The sequence below is a fragment of the Lynx canadensis genome, chromosome X (genome assembly GCF_007474595.2).
Source record: "Lynx canadensis isolate LIC74 chromosome X, mLynCan4.pri.v2, whole genome shotgun sequence".
NCBI lineage: Eukaryota > Metazoa > Chordata > Mammalia > Carnivora > Felidae > Lynx > Lynx canadensis.
The window spans coordinates 6,844,080-6,864,347 of NC_044321.2; the positions used below are offsets into that span (position 1 = coordinate 6,844,080).

Below are 20,268 nucleotides of genomic sequence, written 5' to 3' on the forward strand. Positions count from 1 at the left end.
GCAGTCGGTTAAGCGTCCGACTTCAGCCAGGTCACGATCTCGCGGTGCGTGAGTTCGAGCCCCGCGTCAGGCTCTGGGCTGATGGCTCAGAGCCTGGAGCCTGTTTCCGATTCTGTGTCTCCCTCTCTCTCTGCCCCTCCCCCGTTCATGCTCTGTCTCTCTCTGTCCCAAAAATAAATAAACGTTAAAAAAAAAAAAAAAATAAAGCGCTCGGACGAGGCACAGCTTTCCTCCAAGAACGCGTGCCGGGTGAGAAGAGCTGTCCCTTCCCCAGGTGCAATAAAACGGTTCACTTGTATTGCCTGCTTACTTACGGCGCAGATACTCGGTCATTTTCCAAGTGCGCGGCTAGTGAGCTGGCAACCAGCCATGGCGGGAGAGCTCGCACGCGGGCATCTGCAAAGGCCGCCAGCCAAGGCTCCCCACCCCCACCCCATCTCTGCCCCCAGAGAGCTGCGCTGTTCGACCTCGGCCAGCACACCGCTGTGCACACGCAGCTGTGAGGGCCCGGTCCCACTGAACTGTCTTAGCACAGTCTGAGCTTCCTGGCACCCAAAGAGAGAAAGGACGCGCCGCAGGCTGCACGGTGTTCGTTGTCAGAGAGGAAAACAGGATCGTGGCTTCTGGGGTGGGGGGTGGGGGGTGGGGAGGGTTCTCTTCGCCCTCAGCGCCGCCCGGGATGGGCTTCCTCGAATGACAACTTCCTGGGCTTTCGAAGCTGCTGCTTGTCACATCATTCAAGGCTGTCCCTTTCGATAGATGTGGGGGTGAGATGGCCCCACCTTCGCCGCTTTCGGATGTCCATCGTGATCTCGGAGCACGGCTCAGAATGCCTGGGCGAGGCTGGATTGCATATACTTAGTCTCCACCAGTCGCTTCTGCCTCTCGTCTCTATGACGTTGGCCACCTGCGTCGCACCACGCTCGGTGTGGGGGACACATTCATTGATTCGTCCATCTGGAGAACGCGTTCAGATGCACAGGAGCTCAGGACATAAAGGCAGATGAAACGAGGTCCTGAGCTCCAGGTTTTATCAGACCCACCATTTACAGAGGAGTTTGCCAGGGACTCAGGGCCGGACTTTGGAGGAGGTGAGGCAGGGACTTGCCTTGGGTGCAAAATTTAAGTGGGCACCGAAAAGTCGGTGATCAAGATAATATTCATAAAAATCAAAATTAATGCAAAAATTCACAATGGGCGAAATCGCACACTTAAAAATAAAAACAGGCTGCCGTGTGTTTGACGACCGGGCATTATCGTGCAAGGGGAATAGTCACTTCCGAGCAGCCAGGGCTAACGCGCCCCGCTCGCCCCTGCAGCCTGGGTTTATGGGGATCGACCATGGTGTGTGAAGAAATTGGGCCGCGTGGGGCTTTGTGGGTGTGCGTGTTTGGTTATACGGTCTCTATGAACTTTTTCCACTTGGCTGAAAGTGTTGGGGGCTATCTTGATAAGCATATATACGGGTGGACGCTTCTCCTTGTGTCTCAGGCTCCAGCTTGCTCTTTCCGGACCCCTAAGTCTCACCGTGCCTTCAGGTGGTGGCTGTTTATTACCGCCTACCACTGCGGCCCGCTTTACAGAAGGGAAAATCAAGGCCTGTGGAGGCTTGGCAAAAGAGCGCAGACGGCGATACCGTGAGCTGGCCACGTAGTACCTCAAGATGGCGTATGATAAGAGGTGCTGGTCTTTGCTTGAGAATATCGGGAGACGGCTTTGCTTCTGGTCTACCCCTGCACCCCAGGGAGTGTGCTCTCAAAGACAGGTCAACCCAGCTCCCTTCTCTTCCTGCAGGAGCTCGAGGCGAATGTGAGCAAATGATTTCGCTCCATGGAGAGTCTCAGGGAGCTAGCGCGGTGCCCCGGGTGAGAAGCCAGGAGGACCGGCCCGACCACAGGGCACGCCAGCCCGGGGAGCGGGAGACTGACGTCAGGGCTTTGATGCAAGGGGGCTTGCAAACGGCTTTCTAGCAGGCCGTGAATGCACTTCCTCGTCTCTGAAAGCTTCCTGCCACCTCTGTGTCCCAGCCGCCAGGTTCTCTCCTGTACGTGCCACCTGCCGGAAGTCCTACGTTGGAGGCATTCTAAATGAAGCAGAGTTTCCAGCATGCTATGTATACCGTGGTGAACTCTGAAAAGGGGCTGGAAAACGGAACATTTTTGGCATCAAATTATACTTCGCGAGTAATTTTATTTTATTATTTTTAACGTTTATTTATTTTTGAGACAGAGAGAGACAGAGCATGAATGGGGGAGGGTCAGAGAGAGGGAGACACAGAATCTGAGACGGGCTGCAGGCTCTGAGCCGTCAGCCCAGAGCCCGACGCGGGGCTCGAACTCACGGACCGCGAGATCGTGACCTGAGCCGAAGTCGGCCGCTTAACCGACTGAGCCACCCAGGCGCCCCATTCGCGAGTAATCTTAAACGAGGGTTCCTCCAGCTCTGTCCTCCCGGTGCTCTGCTGGGGGCGCCCCGCGCGCCGTGGGAGGCCAGGCAGCATCCCTCGCCTGCAGCCACTGGCCAGATGCCAGCAGCATCCTCCCCCAGAGCTGTCGCGGCCAAGCATGGCCCAGCCGCGGAAAAATGTCACGGCTTCAAAGGGAAACAGAGCAGGAATCTGTGAAGAATATGGAAGGCACCTGTAAGGAGCGATTAAAGCTCAAAGTCTGAAGGATCGTTGCACGAAAGACGGTCACCGCTCACTTTCTGTCTCCACACGGGGCACAACAGGAAGGGAATTGGCGTGGCAGAGAAAGTGAGACTGACCGACAGACGATTAAACATTAACACCGGTTTGGGGCTGGCGGCCGCTTTTCCTAAAGATGTTTATGAGCAGAATAATCTAGGACGACCAGGAACTGTTCTCCCGGGGTTTTGCAGTTAAGATTTGAGAATCTTCAAGTAATAAGATCGGCATTGAAAAGCAGCCACAAAAAAAAAAGAAAAAAGAAAAAAGAAAAAAAAAACAGCCACAAATGTTCATTCCATGATCCTGTCTGCCATGGTGCTTTTAAGAAAACAAGCGATAACTGTTTCTTGTTTCAAGACTAATACACATTAATTGTAAAAAAATATATATAGATAGATAATGTAACTAAGCTAAAAAGAAGAAAAATGTAAAACACCCCCAATCCCACTAACCAGTGAAATACGATTGATACTTCAGCGAATTTGCTACCTGATTGTTTTCTGTGTTCAGATACAAAGGTATCCGTGTAGATACAAATATATTGTATTGTAGGGGCAGAAAACTTTCCCCTCTTCCCTTCTGGGTTCTTTGGCTAGTCCAATAATTAAATGGACATAAGACAGATTAACAGGAGAAAAACAAATTTAATTTTGTACATACGGGAGCCCAGAGAAATAGGAGATGCCAAGAAGTGACCACAGCAAGCAGCTTTTATACCTTGTAGACAAAGAAGCCGCAAATCTGTGAAGAATTGATGAAAGTCCGGGCTTGGGGTAGCAAATTAGTGAGAAGTAACAGGTTTGTTTCCACAGCCCTCTGGCCTTGGACCCCCATCTCCGGCAGGAAGGACGTCTCCCTTCCTCCGGGTTCGGGGCGGGCGCCTTCACGGGGGATTTACGTCCTGCTCCCAGGGCACACGGCAGGCCAGAGTGTCCTTGCACGGGCTGCTTCTTATGCGACTTGAATGCGAAACAATCAATGTGCCAAAGTGGCATATTTGTGGGGCAGCCTGCCCTGAAACGCAGCTTGAGCCATGGTGAAGTTCAGCCGTGCCTGATTGACACGAAGCAGAAACACTCGCGGAGCAGGTGCACTGCCCCGCGCCCAGCCCAGAGGGCACGCTCGCTCCGGTCTTTCCTGTCTATCCACCATCCCCCGTGTGCGCCGACCGGTCCTTAAACACAAAGGAGCGACCCGCCATCCCTCCTCTCCTGTGTGGGCCCCGCCACTTCTCGCCCCGGCCGACATGTGCCCCGGCTCGTCCTGGCCGTTTCCCGCGGACTGGGCCGACCCGGCACCACGTAGAGGCGGTGAGCTTTGTAGATACGGTTTTCACGGTTTCGCGTGGGCCTTGAAACCCAAGAGAAGTGGGAGAAAGAATCTTCCGGCAGATGGAACGTCATCAGCTGCTAGAATCTTCGAGTGCTAGAAATGGAAGGGATCCCAGAGATTCCGGGTCTGAAAGTCTCATCTCACAAAATAGGAGACTGGGTGGGGAGAGGAGGAGAAGCTTCTCAAAGACAAATTCATTTCAAACACAGTTCTGAAAGGATCCTTACAACATGCAAATAAAAATCTTTAGAAAAACTTTGGCCACCTGAGCATGTAACTTTAACTTAGTGTATCTGCCGGGAAACACATTTTGGATCTAACCATTTTTATTTTTGAGTTTTGTACCTGGGACATGGCTAAAAGTTTTTAAACAAAGGCTGTTAAGAGCTCTGTGTCTGTATTTTCCATGTCTGTGTGTCTGTATGTCTGTGTATATATGTCATAATGTGTGACATTTTTCTATGAGTATTGCCAAAACTAATTTGCAAAGAGCTCTATTTAATTGGCTTAAAGAAAACTGAGTGTTTACAGAAATCAAGTATACTCTTAGAAATTGTAGAAAGTAAGCCAAATGTTTGTTTCAAGTTCACATGATCTGGGATAATCTTTGATAAATAAAAATTCATTTAAATTTGCTGGTTTAATAAAAGCAAGCATGTCTTCGAAATTTGTCAACAGCAAAACAATAAATAAGATAATGGCTAACCATTTGATGTCTAATCCGAGCATCATCGTTAAAAAGAAGTAATTTAAGTATGTGTAAATACGGTCAAAGTTTATGCTAAGTTAAACCAAATAATGGCTCTTCAGTGAATATCTAATTCATTTCCAAATCAGATGAACATTAAATGCTAAGCAGAAGTTTATCTACTTTTTAATTTTTACAGAGAGGAGCAAATATTTGGGTCTATCGATAAACATGTTTGACGCCACATGGAAAAAAATTATTAGAAGAAGACCCTTCCAATAATCTTGCAATGTATTTATCAGTTTGTTAATCTACCACAGGATGCTAATATACGATAGCGCGCAGTCGCCTGCTTCCTGGTTTGCCCTGGAAAGCAAAGATTGCAAATAGTTTAAAAAATGGGAGGAAGGGCTGCGGACGAACCAGAAGAAGAAGCGGCAGGTAACTCGGTACAAAGCCTGCAAGGGCTCCAGGCAAACAATGCAGGTGCAGCAGGCGGCCCCCTGGGGAGGTGAGAGGCCGGTCAGGTCAGCTTCTTCCTACCGCGCCCAGATTTACCGAAACTTCCAGTTTCCCAAACTGCGCTCACAGACCCTCGGTGAGTGAACATTAGCCTTCCTGTGCATAGAAAACATGCGTCTGATCTACTTATATCTAGATAAATGGAAAATATGGATCTTCAATTTTATCCATCCTTTATAGATGGACTTATATAGGTGGATTTATTATCTGTGTATAAAGGAAAGGATAATTTCGTAAAGCGCAAAACAGAGTGCGTGCGTGGCATATACTAAAAATGGGAAACGTGTGTCAGTTTATTAAACTTTTCTTTCAGTCCCTTCTATGGTTTTATATGTGTGAGTATGTGCAGGGCCATACTATTCACTCTGTTTCTTGCTGTGGAATTCTCCAACATGTTGGAAAGCCACTGGGTGGTTTTTTTTTTTTTTTTCCACAGCAAATTGAGCATCGGAAGGGTCTGTGTGGCCAGCTGGAAAGGCCCTTAGGAGAACAACCACCCTTGAAAAAAAGAAAAAAAAGAAAGGAGGAAGAAGAACAAAAGGGAAAAGAAAGAAGAAAAAAATTATTTAAAAGCATTTGCCCCATTTCTTTCTGGTGCAAGGCTGGGAAATCTGGTGGCGGCTTCCCAGCTCTTTACAGCCAGTTTCGACCTTGCTGTCCGGTCTTTTGAATTTTTATTCTGCCTGGTCAGCTTAGGGCGACCGTCTTCAGCAACGATGTGGGGACCCTGGTGGCCCTGCCTGTTGTATCATCCCCAGTTTCCCAGGGCAATGTCAGGCTGAGCCTGGAGATACGAGTGAATGTCATACTGTAAATTTCAAAAAGCGCATGGTGTATTTCCGCTGTATTATATGCTATTGTCTATGAGCGAATCTGTAATTATTCTATGGCGACAGCTTTGTGCCGATCCGTTTCTAGATGAGCTTTGTAATTTTTTGAAATTGAGAAAACAACATTTAAACGAATAAAGGTGAAGTTGTCAGAAAAAAGAGGCTTTTGTTTGCTTGTTTTTTGTTTTACGACACTACTAGAAATAAGAAGGGTGAAAGAAAATGGCTGGATATGAAAAGCAGGATGTGTGTTTTGGCTAAAAGATGATATGAAGGATGGAGATGCATTTTTCGTAAGGAAGAAAAAGAAAGTAATTTTATCCTAAAGTAAAATCACTGTTCCAGAATAAGAAAGAAAAAAGATAGGACTAAATGCAAATGGATATACAAAGTTGAAGGCTTGTGGAAAAGGGATCTTGAGAAAGGAGTCTTATGTGTGGCCAAGCAGACCAAGATTAAAATGGATTTATTTAAGTTAAAAAGAAAAAAAAAGTACTAATTTTATTTTTTATTTTTTAAATGTTTATTTTGGAGAGAGAGAGAGAGAGAGAGAGCGCACATGCGCGCACGAGCAGGGGAGGGGCAGAGGATACAAAGCAGGCTCCCCACTCACAGCAGTGAGCCCCATGTGGGGCTTGAACTCATGAACCATGGGATCCCTGGTGCCCCAAAGGAAGAATTTTAACATCCAAAGTATAATGGTGCAAAATTAGAATTTGGTTTCCTCTCTGTTAGAAGGACAAAGTTTTCTTCGATTATGGGTCTGCTCTTGGTAAGAAATTGCAAACAAAGGTTTTTCTTTACCTTTAATGTAATCCGCCTAGAAAACAAAGATTTGATGTTTTGACTTCATCAGGTTACGTAAGCAAACGGGGTCTTCTTTATTTAAAAAGCTAAGTTATTTTTTCAACTAACACTTTAATGTTATGTTACATTTCATGCGAAGCATTATCAAGTAACAAGTGATGCTAAACTTTTTTAGGAAATATTTACATAGATGTTATTGATATAAATGTTCTAGAAATTATATGAAGTTCTTGGGAATCTGGTGTACTGACATAGTGTTATCAGTGATAATTCCAGCGATTGTCTTAAAATATTGTATATCAGAAATGACCAAATTTTCTTGTCCATTGCATTATAATAAATTCTCATCTGATGTTTAACTACTGCCGATTTTTAAGTCTTTTGTTTCATCCTGATGCTTTTGCAACAATGTTCCTGCAAAGATGCTTTATCTTTGAGGAGATTCACGAAAAAGACCTTGATAAGTACTCTGTAGAATAGAGGTTTCTGATGACTTTAAGATCATAATACTGAAGTGGGTAAGAATTTCTAAAACTTCCATGGAAAAGTGATGAGTTCATAAAACCGACAAAAGATCGAGCTCAACAAGAATTCATTACAAGAGACCCAATGGATCCATGAAGATGACTATAATTTTTATGACTTCATTTAAAATATTGCTGGTTCTTTCATGTTTGGTTTTGCAGATTTAAAAGGATCCGGAAGAACATGATCAATCACTATTCTTGCTGCACTTACGGAAATAATCAGGCCGAGTTTATTAAAACGCCACTTAATTTGCAAAACAAATTGGTCTTGCCTCCGTGGTCTTGGATGGAAATGGAAATGATTACGGAGAGAAAATTATGTTTCGGTAACACACCCTGGTGGATATTAGACTCGAGTGCTGGTGATCGTCTTTGAGGCTTATTTTCTACCTGTAAGCTGGAATCACTGTGAACTTAAACCTGCCCCTTCTCCGAAGCCAGGCAGGCTGAAGCTGGACAACTTGATACAGGCTTCAGATGGTGTGGACCACCTTTGTGCCTGTGGCCAGGTGGCCACTCAGAACCACCCCCAGGGACATTCACACCACAAACGGGAAAGTCTGTCTGATTGCCTGACTGTCACTGCTTGCACTCTGTCTGAAGATACTTAGAATCCGACAGTTCGAAATCTTCTCAGCCGACTGCTCTCCCAATTTAGAAAACGGAACTTCTAATTTGCTTCAACTGTGGGTCTTTGTTTTTCTTTTGTTAACGTAGAAATGCCTCTCATTAAATCACCTGATTGCCCACATCACATAGCCGCCTAATTCAGGTGGAAGCCCAGGTGCGACACCGCCTCCTGAAATACAACATCAAGTTCATCCTGTCCTAGGAAACCACGAGGATATGTGTTTGCTAATACATCATGTTATGCCTATGTAAATAAACTTTTTTTTGTAAATTGACTTAGTAAGGTAAAACCTGAATCTGATTATAACCCGGTTGATTTATTTGGTTGGTTAAACCTTGGCTCCTGGGTATCTCGGCTCTGGGGAATTTTTCAATCCTGGGCTATTGTTCTCCCTACAGTCATCATATTGTACGCACTTGAAGCTTTTAAGTGCCTGTGGGCAGTCAGTCCCGTGCCACACGGTATCCAACAAGATCAGGCAACTGGAGGAAATCAGCAATAACCACGTGAATGAATGATGAAGATGGTGACTACAGGGCCCTCTGGCCTGATGACTCAATGGAAACAGAAATGTGTGATCCTCTGGACTGGCTACCAAGACCATGATCCTACGGCCGGTCATACTCTCAGCCTGCTTCACGGATGACCAAAAGCGGGGGAATTGTTAAAATCAGAAACAAATGAAGACCAACCTTGAAGGGTCCCCGAGCAGACAGCGCCGGTCCAGTCAGGCAGGCAAAGCTAAGTGGACCTGGTCGTTTCTTGCTTGTGTCTCTGGAAAGGATAAGCGAAACGTGCACCGCTTCCCAAAGTTGCTATGACCGGTAACCACTGAAAATTATACCATTATAACTCACCACTGTGAAGCATGTTCTGGTTTGAGTGCTCCAGGGGTTCGCTGGTTTTATTTCGGCTATTTTGAACCTTTGACAGAAGTCATCTCATTCTGTTGGAAACTGACACGGCCATTTTAGGCCTTTTCTGACCCGCCCCGTTGGCTGTAATGTGTCTTACACTTGAGCAATCCCCTCCGAAAGAGAAGGTGAAACTGACCTATTGGCAAAAAAAATCGCCCCACAATGAGGAAGGTGCCTTTGCTGTAATCGTTTCTGCCAAGCCGGAACACAGAGCGTGTCATTTCAGACCGCACGAGGGCATTTTATAGACCCTCCCCACGTCCCCTCGATGCCTGGAACTCTGTCACAGCAGCCTGTGCAGGCCGGCTTCTCAGGGCAGAGCGTCCTGTGTCCCGGACGCGAGGTTCTCGCCGGCCGGGGACACACACCGAGGGTAGGAGGCGACAGAGCTTGGCATGGCGGGCCTCCAGACCGGAGAGGTGACCCAGCTGGCTGGGCCGGGCTGAGTGGCTGGGCCCAGCACGTGACCTCCGAGCCTGGCTCCGTGGGGGGTGGGGGTGGGGCCGCCCTGGGCGCCTGGGGCTGAAATCGACATTTGCCTCTGGCAGGAAAGTGAGCCTGTCAGACTCTGTCTCCGTTAGACCCTCCACCCACGGGAACGGGGGATTTCGGTAGCCTTTTAGCTTTCTATCTCAGGAACCAGAAAGCCCAAGGTAAGAGTTACTTATCACCTAGAAAAACAAGCTTGCGAGGAGTGACCTAGAAAACCACACGGCCACATTTGTTGAGTTTTAAAATCCGGTGCTGAAAATAATAGATCGTTGTGAGGGGCAAGGGCCCCTGGTTGTTCCCAAATTACAGACTGACCTTCTGAACAGATGTTTGGTTACTGTGGAGGGAATGGCCGTAAAAGGGCCCAGGTTAAATATAGAAGGACGTGAAACCTGCGGAATAAATAGCAAGTAGGTAACTCTCATCTGCTTGTAAAACAATGTTTCACATCTCTTTGGGGGGGGGGGGGGCTGGGCAAGGGAATGTTAAAATTGGGATTTAAACTCTATTGAAAATAAACTAGTCTATATGAAGCTGGGATACAAGTAAAACCGGTTCCTGCTTTTGTCCTTTCACATTTCAAAACCGTTTATATGGTTTGGCAGAAGAAAACTTGGTGTGTTCACTGCTCAAGTTTGAAATATGCCCTTTCAAATTTACATGATCACTGTTGGGGATTTTCTAAGGCTTTCTAGGCAAGGCTGTTTTGAGTTGTGAATGAGAACTGTTGACATCGTGCATATTTTCTGTAATAGTAAGATGACTCACTTTCTGCAGAATGTGATAAAAATTAAAAAGCGTGAAATAGTGAGTTCTTGTGAATTCACTCCTTCATGTCTGAGAGATCAAATTCCTTGCCAGAAAATTTAAGAAAACACGGGTAGGTGGCATGAATATACGGTATCCTTATTTTTTTTATTTGGCAAATCCACGTTAATATGGATTAGAATGTTATGCTAGTGGCAGTAGACAAAAGCCTTACTCACCACTGCAATTAGCGTAATATTCCAGGATGAATATGCTTCAAATTAAAGTATTTGAGGTATGACTTCAAACAGCGAACCTCAGTGCAAAGTATTTCCGTGCGCTTCGTATTTCAACTGCGCTTTTGATTTACACAAAATCGGTTTCTCCGTTGCATTTGATAAAGTCTCTTCAAACTCAAACACTGAGTTGTTCCCTGTCGTTACTAATCCCTGTACTGCTAACTCTTCTGAAATCCTATTACACGCTTGGAGCCTGTAATCATTCGGGTTTCTCCTCCTGTGTGCTGTTTGTTTCCCGTAGCCGGTGAAAGGCCGGGCAAGCTGCGCACGTCCAGCAAACTGCCCGGAGGGGAGGCCCCGGAGCGGGGCTTCCCGGTCCCCCGCTCCTCACCTCCGGGGACTTCCAGGTCTTCCTCGCCCCCCACCCTCTCCCCGCCTCGCCCCGAGGGCGTCACGTGGCGGCGTGGGACCCGCCTCCGGTGACGTCACCGCGCTCGCAGCCGTCGCGCTGAAGAAAGGATGCTCTAGGATGCTGTGCAGGTGGGGGGCCGGACGCGCCATGCGGCACTGCAGGTAAGGGACGCGCGGCGCCCACTCTGCAGGCGGAGCCCCGGCCTGCAGGCGTGCGGCCCGTCGGCGCCCCGGAAAGCGAAAGTGGGGTCTTGGGCCGCTGCGGCTGCTGCCTGCGCCAGGCGGGGGTGCGGTGGGGGGGGGGGTGTCGCAGGCCCACGCGTGACTCGGGTCTCGGCGTGCCCATCCGGGGAAGTGGGCAGGGGCCAGACGGGAAGACCGGGGCCTCTCGCTCAGGAGAGCGAAGAATCTGGAACCGTCAGCCTACGTGCATTATAGGGCGAGGAAGGGGCTTGTCCAAGATAACTGTCAACTGTTTTCCAGCTGCCATTGTGCTTCATAAATCATGACACATTGACTAATTCTCCTTACAGGGGTTTGTCCTCAGGATTTAGCCTGATTTCTTTTAAAGCAAGAGCCCCTTGGCTTTGAATGGGGTGGAAACTTCTTGGTTAGCAATTCAAAGAGCTAGATGTGCAATATAAATCGTTTTGCGGAATTTTGCAAGGTTCCAGCGTTGAAAGGGGACATGTCAGAAATGCTTCCCCCCCGCCCCCGCCAGGTGTTTTCGGTAGATTAAAAAATAACGGTATCCAAGAAAACAAAACACAATAGAATAAATAAAATGAGCTGCAGCCTCCGAAGATAACTGCGGGCGTTAAGAGCGGATTAGCTGCATCTCTGAAGAACAAAGTGGATTTTGGAAGGGGGTGGGGGGTGGAGACAAATACCAAACCCCAAGAATTCCCAGTGTTCTTTTTAATTCCCCCGTGCTGAATAATTAGCCTGCTGGAAGAAGGGGCTTGATGACTCAGCGGCAGATGGGGGGGGGGGGTGTCAGGTGACTTTTCAATTCTAGCCTGACGGGGTGGGGGGGTGGGGGTGGGATTTTAATGGGCTCTCTTAAGCGTTCTGACCTGTTTACATTCCTTTCTCTGGTTACAGCCTGAGGCCAGGACATGGGTGGGCACCCTTAGGAGGAGAATGTGGCATTCCTTCCTGTAAAACACCACTCCTCTGGAGGTCGGGGTGTCCGTAAGCTGTGTTGGAACTCACACCATGAATAATTTGATTCCCCAGCAACTGTCGGAGGACAATGTTAAAAAGCAGTGCTATTTTAGTTGATAATTAAAGAGGGTTCTCTATTCTTTTCCCCTTGCTGTGGGCTTATTATGATGTCAGGCAGCCCCAATAGCTTTGGCTCTACGCAGGGGATTACATACTTCCTCTCTCTGCCTATTTTCTGACCAATTTTCAATTGATTTGCCCTGACTATTTATTTCAGAATAAGGCAAAGCTATAAAAACAAAGGATAATTCTCTTCCCACTTAGAACTTCATAAGTTTGCCACCCAGAAGACATCGGCGGGGGGGGGGGGGGAGAAAAATGGAGATGTGTAAATGTTTAAATGTTTAAAGAAAATGGGGGGTGGGGTGAAGTCAGCAAGGCTCCTCATTTGCTAAAATCAGACTAATGTTTCAGAGAAATTAATGCTGTGTCAGAAAACGAGCTGGCAAGATATTGGAACGTAGTCTCGCGTGTACTTCAGCCTAGAGATCCAAATGTCAAAATCGTATCTCTGTCCACATCCACGTCTATATCTATATAAATATGCATACATTCATGTCTCTGTCTCTCTGTAGCTATGTCTTTGCTACTGTAGTCTTTTTTTTTTTTTTTTTTTTTTTTTTTTTTTTTTTTTTTTTTTAAATTTTTTTTTTCAACGTTTATTTATTTTTGGGACAGAGAGAGACAGAGCATGAACGGGGGAGGGGCAGAGAGAGAGGGAGACACAGAATCGGAAACAGGCTCCAGGCTCTGAGCCATCAGCCCAGAGCCTGACGCGGGGCTCGAACTCATGGACCGCGAGATCGTGACCTGGCTGAAGTCGGACGCTTAACCGACTGCGCCACCCAGGCGCCCCTGTAGTCTTTTTTTAAAATTTATGTTTAACTTTATAAGAAACTGCCAAACTATTTTCCGAGGTGGGTGTACCAGCAACGTAGGAGAATTTCCGTTAATCAGGATCCTTGCCAGCACCTTGAGTTGTTTTTATTTTTTGTTTTTTAATTTTAGCCATGCTTGTAGGTGTGTAGTGGTATCTCTTTGTGTTTATTTGTTTGTGAATGAGTCTTATTGTATGTAAATGATTCCCTAGCTCTTCTGGTAGGTAACCGTGATCTCTCCTTGTATTTTTTTCTTCTTTTGGATTTTTTCAAAGCATTTGTTTTTAACGTTTATTTTTGAGAGAGAGAGAGAGCGCGCGCTATCAAGCAGGGGAGGGGAGGGGCAGAGAGAGAGAGAGGGAGACACAGAATCCGAAGCAGGCTTCAGGCTCCGAGCTGTCAGCACAGAGCCCGATGCCGGGGCTGGAACTCACGAACGGTGAGAGCATGACCTGAGCCGAAGTGGGACGGCTTAACCGACTGAGCCACCCAGGCGCCCCCTTTTAAAATTTTTAAAGAATTGACTTGTCTATTGTGTTTCCCCCTGGTAGAATATGAAGTCCATGAAGGCAGGGATTTGTGTCTGTGTTGTTCATTCCTTTATCTCCAGCTCTGGGCCTGATACAGGGCATATTTAGTTAGTGTTTAATAAATCAGTCAATGTTTAGTAATTGAACAAGCCCCGAAGGCCTGGTGGGAGCCCCCTTGCTCACCCCAGAGGGGGTTAAGCCATCTGTGGTGCCCCTGCAGTTCTCGCTGGTGCAGGAGTCCAGGATGAATTGGATTTGGCCGCGCATTGCAAGCTGAAATCATTATCAAGGAGACAGCTAGCAACTTTCATTACCTCGCTGGTAACTGATCTTTATTTGCCATTAATTATTTTCAAGTCCCTGGATCCAACCATGTCTGAAGCTTCAATTAAAAAAAAAATTACTTCTCCCACCATGTCCCCCTGCCTTTGGCAACCGTCAATCTGTTCTCTAGCTCCGCCCCCCCCATTGGATTCCACACATAAGAGGGATCAGAAGGTATTTATCTTTCTCTGTTTGACTCACATTCTTTAGCATAATGCCCCCGGGGTCCATCCCTGTTGCAAATGACAAGCTTTCATTCTTACGGCTGAATAATATTCCACTGTAAATATATGGCACAGTTTCTTTATCCATTTATCCATCGACGGACACTTAGGTTGCTTTCATGCTTTGGCTATTGTAAATGATGCTGCGGTGAACATAGGGGGGCAGATATTTTTTTGAGTTCGCGTTTTTGTTTCCTTCGGATAAATACCCAGAAGTACGGGGCGCCTGGGTGGCGCAGTCGGTTAAGCGTCCGACTTCAGCCAGGTCACGATCTCGCGGTCCGGGAGTTCGAGCCCCGCGTCGGGCTCTGGGCTGACGGCTCGGAGCCTGGAGCCTGTTTCCGATTCTGTGTCTCCCTCTCTCTCTGCCCCTCCCCCGTTCATGCTCTGTCTCTCTCTGTCCCAAAAATAAATAAAAAAAACGTTGAAAAAAAATTAAAAAAAAAAAAAAATACCCAGAAGTAGGATTGCTGGATCATATGGTAGTTCTATTTTTAGTGTTTTGAGGACCCTCCGTACTGTTTTCCATAGTGGGGGCACCACTGACATTCCCACCGACCGTGCGTGAGGGTTCCCTTTTCTCCACATCTTCGCCATCACTTGTTATTTCTTGTCCTTTTGTTAATAGCCATTTTAACAGGTGTGTGGTGTTACCTAGTTGTGGTTTTGATTTGCATTTCACTGATGATGAGTGATGTTGAGCGTCTTTTCATGTGCCCGTTGGCCATCTGGATGTCTTCTTTGGAAAAATGTCTGTTTCGATCTTCCGCCCATTTTTGGATCTGATTTTTTTTTTATTGTTGTTGTTGAGTTGTATTAGTTCTTTATATTTTTTGGATATTAGCCTTTTATCGGATATGTGATTTGCAAACGTTTTCTCCCATTCAGTAGGTTGCCTTTTCATTTTATAAATGAATCCTTTTGCCGTACAGACCTTTTTAATGTGCTGTAGTCCCACTTAGTTATTTTTGCTTTAATTGCTTTTGCTTGTGTCAGATTCCAAAAAACATCGCCAAGACCTATGTCCAGGAGCTTACCGCCTGTGTTTTCTTTCTTTTTTTTTTAATTAAAAACATTTTTTTAATGTGTATTTATATTTGAAAGAGAGAGACAGTGCGCGAGTGGGGCAGGGGCAGAGAGAGAGGGAGACGCAGAATCCGAAGCAGGCTCCAGGCTCTGAGCTGTCAGCACAGAGCCGACATGGGGCTCGAACTCACGAACTGTGAGATCATGACCTGAGCCGAAGTCGGACGCTTAACCGACTGCACCACCCAGGCACCCCCCCCCCCCCACGTGTGTTTTCTAATAGGAGTTTTATGGTGTCAGGTCTTATGTTCGAGTCTTTAATCTAGTTCGAGTTAATCTTTGTATCTGGTATAATTTCCTATATGTGGCCTTTCGTTCAGGGTTTGGACACCCTGATGTGTTGTTGCAGTAATTCAGCAACTTCTTTATTGCAGCTTCCTTCGTTCGGTTCAAGTTGGCTACAGGAATTAAGATCCTTGGGTCCTCCGCCTTCCTTCTCCCCCAGCCCAACCCTAGATAGAGCCGAATGGGTGATAGAGACGGATGTAGTTGTGACCTGGATTCTTCTGGCTTCCGGACCGTTGGCACCTTGGGCACGTTACTTTGTGTCTTTGGGCCACAATTTTCTCTTCTTCAAAGTAACCAAGAAACGTAGATCTCAGGGTTCCTCTTGCCTCAGCAGCGGTGACATTGGGGGCTGACTCAGTCTGTTGAGGGGGGCACCCGTGCCCTGTAGAATGCTCGGTCGCATCAAGGCCTCTACTCACTAGCTGTCAGTAGCGCCTCCCCAAGTCGCGATGACCAGAATGTCTCTAGACGCCGCCACGTGTCCCCGGGGGTGGGCAGCGGTGCCCCTGGTTGAGAAGCACCGATTTGGATGATCTCTAAATGTTCTTCTGGCTCCGGTATTCTAGAATTCGTTTTCCTATGAGTCGTCTGGTGCTAAGTCCTCCGTCAGAGATCCAATTCCTTTTCGTCACGTCGTATATGTTGGGAAATACAACGAGAAGGCTTTTTTTTTTTTTACGTTGTGGGTTCCAGAAGGAGCTTCTGTCCGGAAGGGGAGGCCTGTTTGTGAGTGAGCTGTCGCTGGGAATCTAGCTGGGACGGGGAGGCTCCCTGCGCCCGCAGGCCCCACAGCCGCGACCCTTCCTCGTGGCGGCAGCGCGTGGCGCCGTGGGAGGGTGGCAGGACGGTGGCGGTGTCTCGCCCACCGCGGAGCCCCCTCGGGGCATGGTGCTCAGGTGCGCCAAGCCTGGGGATCAGAGCGGTGCTGGGTCTGTCTCGTGGGGCCCACGGCACTTGCTGGTCCTGCCGCCTTGGCCCCGGGGGATCAGAGGGACGGCAGACGGTCAGCAGGCTGGGAAACGCCCAGGAGTCAGCATGCGGTGATGGCCTTGGTGGTGATGGCCATGGCGTTGCATCGTGCGCCCAGTGTGGTGGGGGTGGGGTGGGACACTTAGAACGGCCTGCACTGTGCTGTTCCCCGTCCCCTTGCCATCGGCCTTCTCTCCGGCTCTTCCCGGCCCCCCCAAAATTGGCGTCAGGCACGTTGGCCCGCAGGGAGAGAGGGGCCGCGTGGGGGCGACATTTTCCCTGCGGGCCCCTTTCGCCCCTGCGCTCCTCCCGCCGGCTTGGCACCCTCGCTGGGCCTTCAGGCCCACCTCTGCGACAGGTCACAGCCCACAAGTCACAGCCGTGAAAGAAGTTGGAAATAGGAGGGTATTCACCATCAAACGAAACTTAAGAGACCGAGTGACTGTGCCTGCGCCCTCTGCCCACAGGGTCGGTTCCGGTGAGGGCCCTCTTCGGGGCTGCGGGGGCCACCTTCCTGCCCCCGCCCGTGGCAGGAGCCTGCGTAGCTCGCTGGGGTCTCTCCGTAGGGCACTGATCCCATCACGAGGCTCCTCCTTCAGGACCTGGTCCCCTCCCTACGGCCCCGTCTCCTGATGCCATCACATTGGGGGTTAGCTTTCAACATGGGAATTCTGGGGGGACGCATTCAGCCCATGACAATAACCAAATATAACTCGTGGCCCCCGTTTGGGCCCCGGCCCGAACAAACACCTGTAATCGGCGCCCGGGGACACCCGGGTTATGTTTATGTGAGTGGTCATTAGACGATATAAGGAAACTACCGTCAGCGTCACTAGATGTGATAATCTTGTGGCGTGGTAGGCACCTAGCGAAGCCACCCTGGGGTTCCCGACGCGAACAGTGAGGTGACGCGGGTTTGTTTCCCGCCGCCACGTTTTGGGGTCTTTGTTACACAGCTGTAGATAACCAACACACGTGTACGTAGAAGAGTCTTATTTTTTGGTGACGCGTGCTGAAGTATTTAGGGACGGAGTGTCACGATAGCAACAAGTTACCTAGCAATTTCTTTGGACCATTTTTGGAGATCTCTTTAACGTACGGCTAGATACAAGACAGGTGAATACCTGCTTCTACATTCAGTCCGTCGCAATATCACGCGTCACGTAGCCTCTGGAAAATTCTACCGTCTACTCACAAGAGAATGAGAATGGGAAAAGGCACAATGTAAGATTATTATAAAAATATTTTTGATAGCATGGATCCCTTAAAGTGTTTTGGGGACCCCAAGGTGTCCCCAGATCACCCTTTGAGAACCGCTGTTCTAGAAAATAATTGATGTGTAAATGATTCAGTTAAATGGGAAGAGAAAAAGGTGAGGCAAATTCGGCCAAATGGAAACACTGAATTTGCTGCTGTTCATTGGACTCTTCTGGATAATGTTCTGTGTATTTGAAAATGTTCACAATAGGGGCACCTGGGTGGCTCAGTCGGTCGAGCGTCCCACTCTTGATTTCGGCCCAGGTCATGATCCCAGGGTGGTGGGATCGAGCCCCGCATTAGGCTCCGTGCTCAGGGCAGAGCCTGCTTAAGGTTCTCTCTCTTTCTCCCTCTGCCCTTCTCCCCCTCTCTAAAATAAATAAAAAGATAAAAAAAGGAAAATGTTCATAATAAAACATTTTTAACAAGATAGAAAAGAAACGTAGACTCTTGGGCATGTGGGGGGCTCTGACTGAGTGGGTCACGGGGTGAGGCCCGGCAGGAGCATTTTGGAGCTGGGCTCCGGGTGCCCCCGGTGGCCCTGAGGCCTGCTGGCCAGAGGTTCCCAGCCCCCCCCCCCCCCCCCGCCTCCACCCTCCCGCCCGACGGAGCCGAGCGCTGTTAGTTAGCGAGTGGTGAGGCTTATCTGTTTTCCCACTACCGATGGGCGCCCTTGGGGACAGTCTGTTCCACACACGCTGTCCCTCCTCCGCAAACCCTGCGTGCCGGCTGTGGGGAAGACTGCGTTATCAAACCGTTGCTTAACCGCCTTTTCAGTGGACGGCAGAGATAAAGTTTCCTTTCTAAGGGCAGGGGTGGTTTTCCTTCACAGACCGTCCGAAGTATTTTTGAATGACTCGTCCACGTTACAGACGCACGGTGACTTTCCAGCAGGATCAAGGTTAGGCAGAGAACACCAAGTCTCCTTCGTATCCCCGTTCCCCTGGTCCCCCCCTTCCCCAGGCAGCCACCGATAACTTGCTGAAATGTGGTTTCTGAAAATGGCTGTTGCAAATGCACCCATCTACAGAGTGTATGTCGTGCCTTTTTTTTTTTTTTTTCGGTTTTTGCTTTTGTGGGATGTAATTTACACGGAGCAAAATGCATGGATTTTTAATCCGGTTGGTTTTGACAGAGACTGTTCCCCACACCTCCGGAGGGCCCCGTCTTGCCTTCCTTGAGCCAAACCCCGTGCCAGCGACAACCACTATTCTGATTTCCATCAGCACTGTTTACTTTCGCGCGTTCTTGAACCGCATATACACGGACCCCTGTAACATGTACACTTTCGTATCTGGCTGTAGAGAGGTTTCCATGAGACGCGAGCCTCGGTGTTCATTCGTGCCTTCCCTCCCCCATTTACTTCCTTGCTCAGCCAATATTTGTTGGGTCCCTGCGATGTGTCCAGGACCGGATTCTTCAACGTTGACACTGCGGCCATTTGGACTGGACGACTCTCTGCGGGGGGCCGTCCTGTGCATCGTACGATGTTTAGCAGCCTCCCTGGCTTCTACCCACCAGATGCCAGCAGGAAGCACTACTGGCATTGTGACAGTTGTGACAGCCAAACTCCAGGCATTGCCAAGCGTCCCCGGGTGGGCAGGAGTGCCCCTGGTTGAGACCTACCAGCCTGGGCAGTGAGACGCACTGTGGTGCCGAACAGACAAGGCTCATGCCCCGGTGGAACATTCGAGTTGAGGAAAGGGAAAGGAACCGTTTTATCGGTCGTGCGTTTAGTGAGGTACGGCAGGGGGCAAAGGATAGACGGCGATGGATTCAGAGTGCCAGTCGGGGGGTCACGAAGGCCTCTCTGAGGGCTAGCACGTGAACAGGGACCCACGTGAAATGAGGGAGAGCGATGTGAACCTGGAGGGCCTGAGTGTTCGGGGCTGAGGGAACAGCCAGTGCAAAGGGCCTGAGGCAAGGCACGGCCAGGTGCATTTGAAGAACTGCGAGGAGGTCGGTGGGTCCAGAGAAGAGCGACCCAGAGAACACGAGGTGGTGAAGGTGCGCCGACGGGTGGCGGGGGGCGGACCGTGCAGGGACTCGGCAGGGGCGGCGCCGGCCCCGAATTATTCTGAGCGTAAAGCTGCCGGCTGCTTTCAGGCGTGGGAGCGGCGTGTGGGGGCTTGTGTTTGAAAGGGTGACCCTGGCTGCTGTGAGAAGAGTCCGAGGTGGCTGAGAGAGGAAGCGGGCTGGCCGGTGAGGAACGCGATGGCGGCCAGGACCTCAGGGACCTGGGTGGCCAGGTGGGCCGGGGCGCGCCTCTGGCTGACTTGGCGGCAGCGTGCCGTGCGCCACGCGGACTGCGCCGTCAAGTGCGAACGTGTAACGGCAGCTTGTGGAGACGGGCCCAGGAGGCCGCCCCGGGTCAGGGGCACGATTACCCTCGATGGGCAGCGGTGCGCAGGGACAGCACGTGAGATGGCGCCTGCGGTCCACATATGATGCTAGAAAGGTCTCTTCCCGGCTGTCCGTGGTGGATGAAGTCCCCCGTGCCCTTGGGTCACGGTTTGGTGGCCATGATTCTTAGGGTCACGGTGACACCTGGACCTTGAGCCCGCCACACTCATCCTTGTCACTGGGTTTGTGAATTGGCTGCTCTCTGTGCCTGGAGGGCTAAGCCCCCGTGTCACATGCTGGCCGGCCCAGG

General features: G+C 49.2%; 1 protein-coding gene across 2 annotated transcripts in view; it reads left to right on the forward strand.

The window, feature by feature from the left end:
• Nucleotides 1-9,455: 9,455 nt before the first annotated feature.
• Nucleotides 9,456-20,268, forward strand: part of CLCN4 (chloride voltage-gated channel 4) — a 64,341-nt gene continuing 53,528 nt past the window's right edge. For both annotated transcript variants that reach the window (XR_003966489.1, XM_030304668.1), the window contains exons 1-2: nt 9,456-9,596; nt 10,723-10,994. The gene's annotated coding sequence lies outside the window, so the exon portion shown is untranslated. The remainder of the gene's footprint in view (nt 9,597-10,722; nt 10,995-20,268) is intronic.